Here is a 15,000-nt window from a genome sequence, read left to right on the forward strand (position 1 = left end):
TAAGTGATCTATGGTCCCATTGGAACTCGATTTAGGCTACAGATACTGAAGGGGTTTGAAGGCGTATCGGAAACGGGTATCGAGTGTCAGAAGGGAATTTTTATTCTCCGGGTTCAGATTTCTTTTTGGTATGTGTTGCCCTTTTTAGAGATATTTACTTTCGTCTTTTTCCTGTTCATCTCCCTTATATGATTAAGAACTTACGTGTCTTTATGGTTAAAATATATATATATATATATATTATATATATATATATAATATATATATATATATATATAATGTATATATATTATATATTTATATATATACATATGTATAATGTATATATATTATATATATATATATATATATATTATATATATATATATATATATATATATATATATATATATATATATATATTCACGCTCAGTGGCATTGCCATTTGTATAACTACTCGGTCTCTCTCTGTCTCTCGGATAGGGGGAGATGGGTAGTAATATCTTAGTGAGAGGTGTATCCTGAGAGGTACTCTAGAAAACCACAAAATCCCACAAACGCAAATAAAAAACGGTCGGGTTGTCGTTAGGTAATGGGGGATGAAGGGGGTGGGAAGGGTTGAATCTGTGTGTGTTTGCATATCTATTTGAATATATAGCAGTCATTTTTGACGGCTCAGGTACACTATTTGAATAATGACTGGCGGTTGAAGAGTGGCATTAGAAATTGTTCAAGTGAACTCTAGATATTAAGCATCCAAAATTATTCAGTAATTCTGTGCAATTAACAAAACAATATACAGGAATATTTCCGTGTACTATTGTCTGCTTATGAACCCGATACAGTTGTTCTTGATTCATATCCTTCTGATCCTTAAAAGGTACGATTGGTGTTTCTTTTATAAAACCCTTGATTCTCCCTGCAGTCTTTATATTACAACTGAAGGTAATATAATTCTAATTACCACAAAGGTTTAAAGATCACTCATGATTGGCAGAAGCAAGAGACTGAACCATGTCCCAAGCAGGGCAATGCCCTAGAGGACTGATCATATATCCATACGAACAGAGCCCAAGCCCCCCTCCTCCACCCAAGCTAGGACTAGGGAGGGCCAGGCAATAGCTGCTGTTGACAGCAAGAGAATTATATGCTCCCCCAATCTCCCCATTCTTAGTTTACAAGGATGGTGAGGTTGCAGACTCTACAAGAAACTATCGAGCTTAAGCTGGACTCGAACCCCAGTCCGGCAGATCGCCGAGTAAGGGAAGTTTCCTGTAGGGCTATCTCTCAATTTTTGGATTCCTTTTATCATAGATATGCTTTTTATCTTTCAAATTTTACTAATGTTATGATGTTTGCAGGTTTTTGTGGTCAGATTGTAATGCAGGATTACAGCCTTTAGAAATACTCATCGTTCAGAAGATTTGCCCAAGCGATTGTTTTTCAAGATGTTTCAAGTTAGTGAATTGTTATAGTATTATTTTTCATAATGTGTTGGGTAAAAAAACGTCCCCTATGTGAAAAACAAAAGAGGTCTATAGCTGAAAGGAAATGAACAGAGCAGCCCCTGAATCAGTTCGGACTCATGAATAAAAAAAATATGGGAAAAGATTTTCGAATATTTAATTTTTTTTCAATTCGCGTTTTTTGATGAAAGCTTTATTCCTCACTTATTTGAGAAACGGGGGAAATTTGGTAGAATGCAGAGAATTCCTTGGTATATTTTCGAATGATTTGGTAATAAGACATAACAGATCGGTGAACACTAGAAATTCATACATCATGTATATATATATATATATATATATATATATATATATATATATATATATATATATATATATGCATGATGTGTTTGTTTGTAAAAAGGCATTAACAGGTCTGGATTGCTTCCAAGAATACAAGGGCAAAACATCATTATTAATGCATATAGTATATTTCCTTACAACAACTCGGACTATTTTTTCCCTGTTGGAACCCTTTTGCTTGTAGCAACCTGCCCTATCCAACTAGGGGTGTAGCTTAGCTAATAATAACTACTTTGATGTTTTACGATTATATTCTAGGTGGGGAACTTATGCTAAACATTAATCTAGATAATAATCTTTGGCAACGTCGTTCAGTTAGTTCTTTATGCATGTTGCATAAGATTTTTTCATAATTCTGACCGTCCCTTATATTCAGATCTCCCTGGACAGTTCTATCCTGTAAGTAATACTAGGCAGGCAGTTAATTCTAATAGCCAGGCCTTTTCCATCATGAGGCTCAATACTACACAGTATTCAAGTTTTATTCCAGCTGTGACCAAGTTGTGGAAATTCAAAAGTAAGTCTTTTTATACTTTATATGACATATCTGTTTTGACGTTGTTACTGTTTGTAGAATGATTTATTGTTAATTTGTTCTCATCATTTATTTATTTCCTTATTTCCTTTCCTCACTGGGCTATTTTTCCCTGTTGGAGCCCTTGGACTTATAGCATCTTGCTTTTCCAACTAGGGTTGTAGCTTGGCTAATAATAATAATAATAATAATAATAATAATAATAATAATAATAATAACAACAGTGGAAGGAGGCTCTGTTACACTTTTGCTTAGCATCTAATGCCCCACTTTTCTCAGACTTCATTTCATTCATTCAGTAGAGTAAAATCAAGCAAGCTTTTCATCGTTTATTCTCAAGCCTCTTCAGTCAAAGGAAAATTTCCTCGAAATGGGGTCGGTTATTGTTAACTGGCGAATGATAATCACAATGATGATAAAATAGCTGTATTATAATTGCCTTTTCGATTATTATTATTTATCATGATTTTATTGTGTACATAATTATGTATATTCAGCAGTTCCTAAACCTTTGATCGCGTTGTTTCTTCAATGCCATAGTTTTCAAATGCTTTTTGGATGCTTTCACGAGAGAGAGAGAGAGAGAGAGAGAGAGAGAGAGAGAGAGAGAGAGAGAGAGGAGAGAGAGAGAGAGAGAGAGAGAGAGAGAGAGAGAGAGAGCATTATTATCTGGTTGCCATGCCATTCAAGAAAACATCAAGGCGTTCTCTTCTCAGCACTATACATTCCTTCAAAAGGTGAAATGAATAAAAATCAGAAATTCAAAAGGAAGAAGGACCATGGACTCCGAAGCTCACAGAAATAAAAATAATGGACAGTATGAATATTTAGAACCTTTCCTTTGAAGCCTCTTAGAAGCTTCCTGTAAAGCCTCTCTCTCTCTCTCTCAGGTTGCGGCTCGAGAGAGGAGATGGATGGCGTATGCTGCGTTATGCGTATACATATTCATTTTGTGTTCGTCTTTTGTGTGCGGTATGCTCTTTTGCATTCGGATTCTTTTAGGGATATTTGAATGTGGAAATATTCACTTCCCTACGGGAGCTTCATATGAAAATGATATTCTTGTCCATAATGCGCATAGGAGAAATGATGGTTTATGTGTATGTGTGTATACAGTATATTATGTATAATTTTATATATACATGTAATTATATTTTATATAAATTATATATATATATATATATATATATATATATATATATATATGATCAGCCGTAACTGGTCCAAATCTTCTATCTTTTCCAATTCCTCCCATGATTTACTAAACAGAAGTGTCATTTGCCTATCTTAAGTTGTCAGGGCATTCTCTATTAATTATTAATTCCTGCATTTTTCCAACGTTAAGCCATCTTCAGAAAGCTTCAGATAGCAAACAACGCGACATTCACTGCTACATTCACCTTTTGACATGGATGAAACCCCTGTGCAGAAAACATACTCAAAATTAGTGTATTCAGACCTCTGCACATAAATCTTGTATAACTGTGTACAAAGATTATTATATCATACATTTATGTACTCAATATCTCTCTCACAAGATTATTATATATAAATACGCCTATGTTTCTACTCTCTCTCTCTCTCTCCTCTCTCTCTCTCTCTCTCTCTCTCTCTCTCTCTCTCTCTCTCTCTCTCTCTCCACATTATTATATATGAAGTTAAGTGTTTACTTTCTCTCTCCCTCTCTTAGTATGAATTATAAAAAGAAACAATATTGTCTTATGTGAACCCTTATCGTTAGACACCATTAGTAAATTAGTACTGTCTCTCACTAGCTCCACTGGCATTATTATTCTGAGTTTTTTCCCTACTGAAGAATTCATCATAGGGATTACATATTGTCTTGCACGCCTTAGTAACAAACATCTCTCTCTCTCTCTCTCTCTCTCTCTCTCTCTCTCTCTCTCTCTCTCTCTCTCCTCTCTCTCTCTCTCTCTCTCTCTCTCTCTCTCTCTCTTATTAGTTAAAGGTTGTCATTAAGTGATATGGGAATTTTTTTTTAGAATATATCTCTGAAGAAAAGGACTATTACATTATTTTCCTTTAAAGAAATGGTACGTTTTACTTTCCTTTCGTATTTACGTTAGTGGGAATGGGAAGAAAATTATTGTTATCTAAATGTGAGATCACTTTGAGATTTCGTGGGGTTCGAGGTAAAGTGAAAGAAATGTGGTATCTAAAATGGAACGGCAGAATAGATAAGAGGTTAGTAATCAATGCTGCTGGGTGCCGAAACTACGCCATAAAGAACAATTAGTATAGTTTGCTGTGGAAATGTAGCGGCACCCCAAATAGTCTCATGAAGAGGTCGGGAAATTCGTACCTCAACTCTGTGTACAGTTGGACACAGGAGTCCATGGCACACCTTACTCCGAAGAAGTGCACATTACTTCATGTTGAATAACCAAACAGATAGTGTAGGGAGAGATGGCAGAGGTGGTGGGTGGATCTAAACACAGGAACTTGCCGTGCAGTATGGGTGGGACAGGGTGCACTTTTTCGAAACTATGTATACTCGGAATTTCTGAGTTCAACTGTACATATATACAGGTAATTAAGAAACCTATTTGACCTTTGACCTATAAATCTGACTTTGACTTTTACTCATAGAGCCATCAAATGAAAAGTTGAATTCCGATCATCCATAGATAAAAAAAAAAATGAAGTTTTAAGGTTTCAACGTCATAAGATTTAAATTTTATAGTATTTAGAAGAATGGCTTCGGTGAACGGACTGATTTGCAGAGAGAAAGAACAGGTCTTATTAGATGCCTTTGAGGTTCTAAAATGCACGTGTTTAATGTAGTGATTATGTTGAAAAAATCACTCTTACATTGCAAGGAATTAATTCCATATAACTGAAATGCCTTGTGAGGTTTCTTGGTTATGCATTTATTTTTAGATAATTCATGCAAATAAGATTAATTTGTATGCAAGGAAATTGGTTAGTAGAATGTCGTTTGATTTCTTAAGGAAAACATCACTCTTTTGTAAGAAAAGTAAAAATCGATTGATTTTTCATAAATTTAACCATCCTTGCATTCAGATTTTCCCAGACTGTACCCTCCTGTTCGTAGTACTAGGTATCCTGTTAATTCTAACAGTCTTTTCGTCTTAATCATAAGACAACATTACATAGTATTCTAGGTGTTTTGTTCTAGCTATAAAGAGACTGTGGATTGATCTTCCTAATCAGGCAGTTGAATCGTTAGAACTTCAGAAGTACAAACTTCAGTGAATGTTCCTATGTTGAGAAGTTTGACATGATTCTCTCTTTGTTGACATATGAAAAATCTATTTTAACGTTGTTATTAATCGTAAAATATTTTATATTTACTATTCTTATATATACTTTATTTATTTCCTTATTTCTTTCCTCATTGCGGTATTTTCCTAGTTGGAGTCCTTGGGCCTGTAGCATCCTGCTTCTCCAACTAGGGTTGTAGATCAGCTAGTAACAATAATAATAATTAGCAAAACATATTGAATGAAATGATCAAATATAATAAGCGTCTAATACTGCTAATTCGCGTGAGAAATAAAAGACTTGTGCTCTGAATGTTGCAGAAAATGCTAAAGAAGAGGCTTAAAGATGTAAATGATTCGGAAATGCAATGCAGTGCTTTGGAAATGCACGGGGAAGATAGAGACAGATATTTGCATAACTTTGTAATAAGCGAGTGATGAAGAGGGAGGTGATAAGGCCTTTTATGCGGAATGTGGAGTCGGTCTCAGATTGAAGGATAATTTCAAGGAAACATTTGAAAGTATGTCTCATTTTGATTTTTTAATTTTACAAGGAACCCGTGTCGACTTGACTGGCTGTTCTTTTTAGGTTTGCAAGTTTGTATTAAATCGTCAATAAAAGTTTTGAGCCATGAATTTAATAGTCCCATTTGAATAATCTCTTTTTATCGTCTCCCTTTCTGAGTGGGGATACCTTAACGTAGTGAAAGGGTTTGCGTAATGCCATGATCAGCGAAGCTGTAGAAGTGAGGGCCACCTATACTGCGATGGTTTGCTGTGAGCGATCAGACGAAAATCTCCCACCATCCTCAATTTGCAGTGGCCACTAGTCTGGTCATGAAAACTGGCCTAATCCTAGACAAGACTAAGGATATGTCTGAGGGTTTTGTCCTGCAGTAGACTAGAAACGGCTGCATTTTTTAATGGTCTTTTAGTTATATTGAACACTGCGATATCCGTTGTAAAAATTGTTTATTCGTTTGGTATTTTCTGCCACTCCGATGAACATCATTATAAAATAATTGAACAAGATAAAGTGGAAAGAATGCACTGGCGTATTATTCAGATGGACTTGCTCACACACTGTGAGTAGAAATGCTCAATGGAGCCGTACTAGCATTAGCAATATAATCTGAAGTATTTCAAAGGGAGGCTGTAACTAATATTGAACTGTCTAGTTGTTTCGAGTTGTATCTTATCTTGACTAATGACTAAAGAATATGGTATAGCAGTATGAATCTTTCTTATGACTTCCGTCAGTTGTTATGGGCAAGGGACGCGTATTTTTTTATACTTAATTACCTAATTCTGTGGCACCCACGGGATCCATAGGGCCTCAATGAATTCATGCCATATGTCTCTTTCCTGTGCTATCCTTCTGAGCTCTACCCGATTCTCAGGTCCAATCGACCTTAGCTTAATCAGCCACATTTTATTGGTCTCCCACGTCCTCTCCTGCCGAGGGCCCTCCAGTCAGATAAATCCTGGGTTAACTCATCTTTGCTTCTTAGAATATGCCCCATCCATCTCCATCTTGATCTTGATAACTTAACTATATCATTCACATTGGATACCCCTGCCACCTCATGAATTACCGTATTTGTTATATGCTGCTGTCATTTGATTCCCAAAAATCCACATCAATTCTTTATTCACAAAGGCAAAAAATTTTTGCATCGATATTAACTTAGGCACCAGTTGTAGTAAAGCACTGTAATAACTGATGTCTTTCTTATACTGCACTGATTAAGGAATAGCTTTATTGATCAGCTATATTTTGACCTTTATCGCCATATGTGATAGATCGTATAAGTGGATATGCGTTCTTGTGTGTGCGCACATTCATACTGCTAATGCTAGTAAGAGGAACCGAATCGTCTTAGGACACGAGGAGGGATAATTAGCTTCTGTCGTCACAAATTGTATTACGCTTTCTCTTCCCTCTTCGTGCGGGTATTTTTAATATTCATTTATGATTTTGTTCTTTTTGACCCTTTATCCTACCTAAACGAAAGTGGGGCAACAATTATCATTACTATTATTGCTATTGCAATCACTACCATTAATAACCATTAATATGGCAACTGATTTCTTGGACACTTAGAGGTTTTATAAATATATATATATATATATATATATATATATATATATATATATATATATATATATATAGATATAGATATATATATATATATATATTGGGGCAGGGTCAGTGTCTCATACTTCTATAGATTAAAGAGTCCTTTAAATACTTTGTGAATTATATAGAGAAAATAGATTCGTATTTTCTCCGCATTATTACAAAACTACACTTTTTTTAATAGCAAGTTCCATGGAGATTGTTAATGGTACTAACCTATACAGCTTTGTAAGGGATGGGGATTATTTCGAGTGGATAGGAATACAGTAGTTATTTTTCTATATTTTGATATCGTTTTCTTATCACTACAATTACTATTAGTATGTTTCCGATTATATTTGTGGCTTTTGCTTTCTCGTAAGGACGTTTATGTATCATTAATTATTATCCCACACAAGAGTGATCAATCATTTTCTTCTTCAAGAACATGGCACGTTAAAAATCTTTTAGCAATTTCCCTTGCTTTTGCTAATGACCGAAACATCTGCGAAGATTAAAGACATTCATCTTCATGTCGATATATCTTGAAATTCTCTCTCTCTCTCTCTCTCTCTCTCTCTCTCTCTCTCTCTCCTCTCTCTCTCTCTCTCTCTCTCCTCTCTCTCTCCGGTGTTATACTTCCTTAGCATTTTTTCTAGTTACCTCCAATAGGTGACATCATACTCGAATTTTCTTCTTTGACCTGAAAATGAATGACCTTTACTTGTAATATATGCCATTTGCCTCATTATACAATTTCGCAATCGTTCCACAGAAGGCAATTCCTAATGTTGTCCCCCTCCAGGTCTTATAGCCTGAGGGATTAGTATTGGGTATTATTGACAAAGGGGTTCTCTCCTGTAGGGAATTGATAGGTCTAAGGGAGTGGGGCTGAGGGGAGTAAAGGGAATGGCTGAGGATTCCGCTACGAAAGAGCAATACCCCCCCCCCCCCTCCCCATTAGGATCCTTGGCTGAATAGCGCCTACCCCCCTGGTACCTGACTGAATCCATCAGCCACATTGATGGATTGTGCTCCGCAGTCCAATGCTCATATTGGTGGATCGCGCCGAATGCCAGTTTGCATTTACAGTTGAAACAAAAGGCTTGCTTCTGAATAGAAATCGCCCGGTCTCCTCATTCATTTTGATTTCTTCCGGCAGAGATGAGAGTTGCTGCAATATTTCGAAGCTGGAGATTATGATACGCCATTTCATTTGCGATCTGGTTTATGAATGCTTTTTGTTAGTGAACACGTCTAGATAGTGACGATGAGGATGGATTTGGAATTTACGTACGAAGATTAGGTGAAATCACATTTGAGGCGTTTTGAAATTTTATGGGGAGAGAGAAGAGATGGTTTCAGGTTATAATTTAAGCTGCAACTGAAATGTATGTAGTAAAGCGTCAATAAGAATAATTATACGAAGAATAGTTTACTGTAATTCAAAATGACCGGCTTTAATAATGAGTTTGAAGGCAAATCAGTATTGAGAAGCAAAGAGCAAGTGATTAGGAAGAAAGTAGCTATATATATTGATATTGTTACGCAATGATGACATATGTAGGGCCTATTCCTATACAACTTATATGGGATAATAGGCTTTTAAATTGTTATAAAAGAATTAACAGTAATCAAACTGTCATGGAGATAGAACTCTTTAGATAGAATTTGAAACTTAATATGCCTAATCTATTGTAATTTTTTTGTGTCACCCTTCTTCTTTACCTCATTTCGAGATGTTTTTTCCTCCGTCTTGCAGTCCAACATCCTAACTTCTAATTCATGATGTCCCCCTCAGTTGTATTATGGCAGTGAATGGCCTCCCAGGACTCAATGCTGTGTTATATGGGGCAAAGTCATCAATCTAACCTATAGTTTTTCTTAAACCCATTTTTTCTCAAGGGTTAGCACATCTACAGGTCGCATTTTTGGACGATTATTCCCCCATTGGTGTTCTATTGAGCTTCTCATTTTGGAATTTCTATTAAAAGATATTTGAGGTCTTAGTCTTAGGAAGAAAACTTTTATTTGAGTTTAAAGATTTGAGAAGAAAAAAGTTTTTCGAGGTCAAAGTCTTGGGATGAAAAAGTTATTGGATGTCAACGTCTTGGGAAGAAAAAGTTATTGGAGGTCAAAATCTTGGGAAGAAAAAGTTATTGGAGGTCAAAGTTTTGGGAAGAAAAAGTTATTGGAGGTCAAAATCTTGGGAAGAAAAAAGTTATTGGAGGTCAAAATCTTGGGAAGAAAAAGTTATTGGAGGTCAAAGTTTTGGGAAGAAAAAGTTATTGGAGGTCAACGTCTTGGGAAGAAAAAGTTATTGGAGGTCAAAATCTTGGGAAGAAAAAGTTATTGGAGGTCAAAATCTTGGGAAGAAAAAGTTATTGGAGGTCAAAGTTTTGGGAAGAAAAAGTTATTGGAGGTCAAAGTCTTGGGAAGAAAAATTTTATTGAAAGTCAAAGTCTTAGGAAGACAAAAGATAATTTAGGTCACAGTCTTAGGAAGAAAAATTTTAATCGAGAAGAAAATTCGAGGTCAAAGTCTTGGGAAGAAATAATGTCATTCGAGGTCAAAGTCTTATGAAAAAAAACAGTTATTCGAGGTCAAAGTGTTGGAAAAAGAGTTGTTTGAGATCAAATTCTTGGAAGAAATAAAGTTATTCTAGATCAAAGTCCTAGGAAGAAAAAAGTTGTTCGAGGTCAAAGTCTTGGGTAGAAAAAAGTTATTCAGGTTAAAGTTTTGGGTAGAAAAAAGTTATTCAGGTCAAAGTTTTGGGTAGAAAAAGTTATTCAGGTCAAAGTTTTGGGTAGAAAAAAAGGTATTCGAGGTCAAAGTCTTGGGAAGAAAAAAGTTATTCGGGGTCAAAGTATTAGAAAGAAAAAGTTATTTAAGGTCAAATTGTTCTAAAGAAAAAAATAATTCGTAGTCAAATTGTTGGAAAGAAAATAGTTATTCGAGGTCAAAGTATTTGGAAGAAAAAATTTATTCCAGGATAAAGTCTTGGGTAGAAATATGTTATTCCAGGTCAAATTCTTGAGAAGAAAAACGTTATTCTAGGTCAAAATATTAGAAAGAAAAAATTTTATTTGAGGTCAAATTATTGGAAATACAAGAGTCATTCGAAGTCAAATTGTTGGAAAGAAAAAAAGTTATTTGAGGTCAAAGTCTTGGGAAGAAAAAGTTATTCCAGGTCAAAGTCTTGGGTAAAAATATGTTATTCCAGGTCAAATTCTTGAGAAGAAAAAAGTTACTAGAGGTCAGATTGTTGGCAAGAAAAAAAGTTATACGAAGTCATATTGTTGGAAAGAAAAGCGTTATTCGAGGTCAAACTCTTGGGAAGAAAAAGTTATTCGAGGTCAAATTATTGGAAAGAAAATTTTATTCGAGGTCAAAGTCTTGGGTAGAAAAAAGTATTCTAGGTTAATATCTTGGGAAGAAAAAAAGTTATTCGTGGTCAAAATTTTGGGTAGAAAAAAGTTATTCAGGTCAAAGTTTTGGGAAGAAAAAAGTTATTCGAGGTTAAAGAGATAGAAAGAAATAAGTTATTTGAGGTCAAAGTTTTGTGTAACAAAAAGTTATTTGAGGTCAAAGTTTTGGGTCGAAAAATGTTATTCGAGGTTAAAGTTTTCGGAAGAAAAAAGTTATTCTTGTCAAAGTTTTGGGTAGCAAAAAAGTTATTCGAGGTTAAAGTTTTGGGTAGAAAAATGTTATTCGAGGTCAAAGTGTTAGAAAGAAAAAAGTTATTTGAGGTCAAATTGTTGAAAAAAAGTCATTTGAAGTCAAATTGTTGGAAAGAAAAAAGTTATTCGAGGTCAAAGTCGTGGGAAGAAATAAGATATTCCAGGTCGAAGTCTTGTGAAGAAAAAAGTTATTAGAGGAAAGATTGTTGGAAATAAAAAGTTATTTGAGGTCAAAGTTTTGGTTGGAAAAATGATATTCGAGGTCAAAGTCTTTGGAAGAAAAAAGTTATTCGAGTTCAAAGTGTTAGAAAGAAAAAAGTTATTTGAGGTCAAATTCTTGGAAAGAAAAAAAAGTCACTTGAAGTCAAATTGTTGGAAAGAAAAAAAGTTATTCGAGGTCATAGTCTTGGGAAGAAAAAATTTATTCCAGGTCAAAGGCTTGGTTAGAAATATGTTATTCCAGGTCAAATTCTTGAGAAGAAAAAAGTTATTAGAGGTCAGATTGTTGGAAAGAAAAAAAGTTATTCGAAGTCAAATTGTTGAAAGAAAAACGTTATTCAAGTTCAAAATCTTGGGAAGAAATAAATTACTCCAGTTCAAAGACCTGGGAAGAAAAAGTTATTCATGGTCAAAACGTTGAAAAGAAAAAAGTTGAGGACAAAGTCTTAGGTAGAATAAGATAATTCCATGTCAAGGTCATCTGAATAAGAAAGTTATTTTAGGTCAAAGTGTTGGAAAGAAAAACTATTCGAGAGCAGTCTTGTGTAGAAAAAAGTTATTCTAGGTCAAAGTCTTGTGTAGAAAAAGTTTTTCAAGGTAAAAGTCTTGGGAAGAAAAAAGTCATTTCGCGGTCAAAGGCTTGTGAAGAAAAAAGTTATACGAGGTCAAAGTCCTGCGAAGAAAAAGTTATTCAAGATCAAAGACTTTGGAAGAAAAATATTTATACAAGATCAAAGACTTAGAAAGAAAAAAAAAGTTATTGGACGTCAAAGTCTTGGGGAAAAGAAAGTTATTTGAGGTCAAAGTGCTGGAAAGAAAAAAAGTTATTCGAGATCAAAGTCTTCGGGAAGAAAATAGTTATTTGAGGTCAAATTCCTGGGTAGAAAAAAATTATTCGAGGTCAAAGTCTTGTGTAGAATTTTTTTTTGTATGTGCGGTCAGTCTTGGGAAGAAAAATATTGTTCAAGATCAGTCTTGGGAATATGAAAATTATTTGAGGTCAAAGTCTTGGGTAGAAAAACATTATTGGAGGTTAAAGTCTTTGGGAAAATTCGTTTGAACAATTACAGTAAAACTCCTGTCTGTAGGTGGAGTTACAATTAAAATGATGGTTATGATGAATATGGTTATAAAAAACAGTGGGAGGTGGTGTACATCAAATATATATATTTTACTTATAAATACAAATGGAGAAATAAAAAAGGACACTTTTCTGGTATTAAGGTTGCCACTCTTTGGCAACCTTATCTGGTCTTAAAAAAAAATTCTTGAAAATCGTATTTATAAAAAAAAATTAATTATAGAATACCAAACACCAATGCGGATGTGGAAGACAACCCCTCCCCCTGTATAGGATCACCCTCCTCCTCTTCCTCCTCTTCCTCACCCCTCCCAGTTTGTAGACTCCCCTACCTCGTATTTTGGAGCTCCCCCTACCCCCCCCCCTGTATAGGATCACCCTCCTCTTCCTCCTCTTCCTCACCCCTCCCAATTTGTAGTCTCCCCTACCTCGTATTTTGGAGCTCCCCCTACCCCCCCCCCCCCCCCTGTATAGGATCACCCTCCTCTTCCTCCTCTTCCTCACCCCTCCCAATTTGTAGTCTCCCCTACCTCGTATTTTGGAGCACCCCCTACCCCCCCCCCCCCCCCTTCTCTTGGGTCCTCCTTTTGTGCGGGTGACGCAATTAAGGTTTTCAGAACAGAGACTATTTTTTGACCTTCTCTTTCACGGATCTTAAAACTTCCGTTTTCGTTTTCGCTTTTTTATATCGATGTTATTCATACTTTAAAATCTCCCCTAGAAGGTTCCAAGAGCGTCTCCAGATGGTTATTTTTAAAATATGCATCCTTTAATCCTAATTTTTATATAAGCTTCCCTCTCAGAATATTGGACTTGAAAGGGAGTATCTGTTACTATTGATCTACTTCCATCATTCTTTTGGAATTCGATGCTCTCATCCGGGACGATTTTTAGATATTCTTATGAGGCAGGAGCCCATATATTCTTTAGGGTTTTTATCTAGATTATCAGAATATCTTGGTTTCTCTTTTATTTTCTCTACAGTTTGCTTTAAAGAAAAAGAAAAGAAACAGCCTTGTTCAATAGGATTTTTATCCACATTATTAGCATACTTCCTTTTCTCTCACTACAGGTTAACTTTGAAGGAAAAGAAGAGAAAAACACTAGTTTTATTCTGGTGGGTTAGCAAGAATAGAGATATTTGCGTCACTTCTGAATAAATCTTTTGTTAAGGTAGAACAGATTTTTATTTGTTGTCAGGGTAGAAAAGTTTTTTAATTCGGAAGGGGGAGGGTGGGGGGGCGGTTTCCCTCCAATTATTGATGACATCGAATATAGGTGTGTTTTCTCAATTGTATTGTCCATGGTTTATTTTTCTGATTTTGATAACGATATATCAAATTGATTGTTATTATTATTATTATTGTTATTATTTTTATTATTATTCTTATTATTATTATTATTATTATTATTATTATTATTATTATTATTATTATTGTAGGGTAGTTAGTCCTCATTAAGTTCATTGTTTGTTTTCTTCTTTCTGAACAAAATTACTGAGAGGATCTTGTGGGATGATTTCGCTTCTCTATCCGCCTTATGTAGAAATCCATCCAATATTTAGTTGTTTCAGTAATCCAATGGCATGTTTAACATCGTTCGATTATCGGAAAATGTGGTGCATCGGTAATCAGTAGAGGGATAGAAACCTTTTTATTCTCTCGTTCTGGTTTCTTATACCATGTTTCGTTGTGCAGGTTTGTTTGTTTATTTTTCATCAGTTAATTTGTCTCTCCAATTTAGATTCATTCATTTATATTTGGTCTTACAACTCGTAAGATTTTTAAAATATTACATTGGCCCCAATTTAAATTCATTAATTTACATATGATCTTACACAGAATTCGTTAGAAGTTAGAAATATTACGTTGGGTGCAATTTATATTCATTCATTTATATCTGGTCTTACACACTACTCGTAAGATTTTCAAAATAATACCTTGGCTCCAATTTAAATTCATTCATTTGTATCTGTTCTTACACAGAACTTGTAAGAAGTTTAAAATGTTACTTTGGCTCCAGTTTAAATTCATTCATATATATCTGTTCTACCAGAGATATCGTAAGAATTTTTAGATATTACGTTGGCTCCAATTTTGATTCATTAATTTATACACGATCTTTTACATAACCCGTGAGAAGCTGAAAATATTACGTCGGCTTTGATATAATTCCAAAATTCTTGCCATTAAACTATAATATTGCAGTTCTTAGAAATAGCTAAAGAAATCAGCGAACATATTCTGGAAAGAAAGATATATATAGAGTTTAGCCCAAATTTTAGTACTTCTATGCCTTGTATGACATACGATCCCTCGTACATTGTTAATAGTG

The 15,000-nt window shown here is 34.8% G+C and overlaps 1 protein-coding gene across 3 annotated transcripts in view; it reads right to left on the reverse strand.

The window, feature by feature from the left end:
* The window catches only part of LOC137615219 (uncharacterized), a 237,198-nt gene that overhangs the window by 33,820 nt on the left and 188,378 nt on the right, over positions 1–15,000 (reverse strand). The gene's annotated exons all lie outside the window — the stretch shown is intronic.

This window comes from Palaemon carinicauda, chromosome 21, assembly GCF_036898095.1.
Source record: "Palaemon carinicauda isolate YSFRI2023 chromosome 21, ASM3689809v2, whole genome shotgun sequence".
Lineage (NCBI taxonomy): Eukaryota > Metazoa > Arthropoda > Malacostraca > Decapoda > Palaemonidae > Palaemon > Palaemon carinicauda.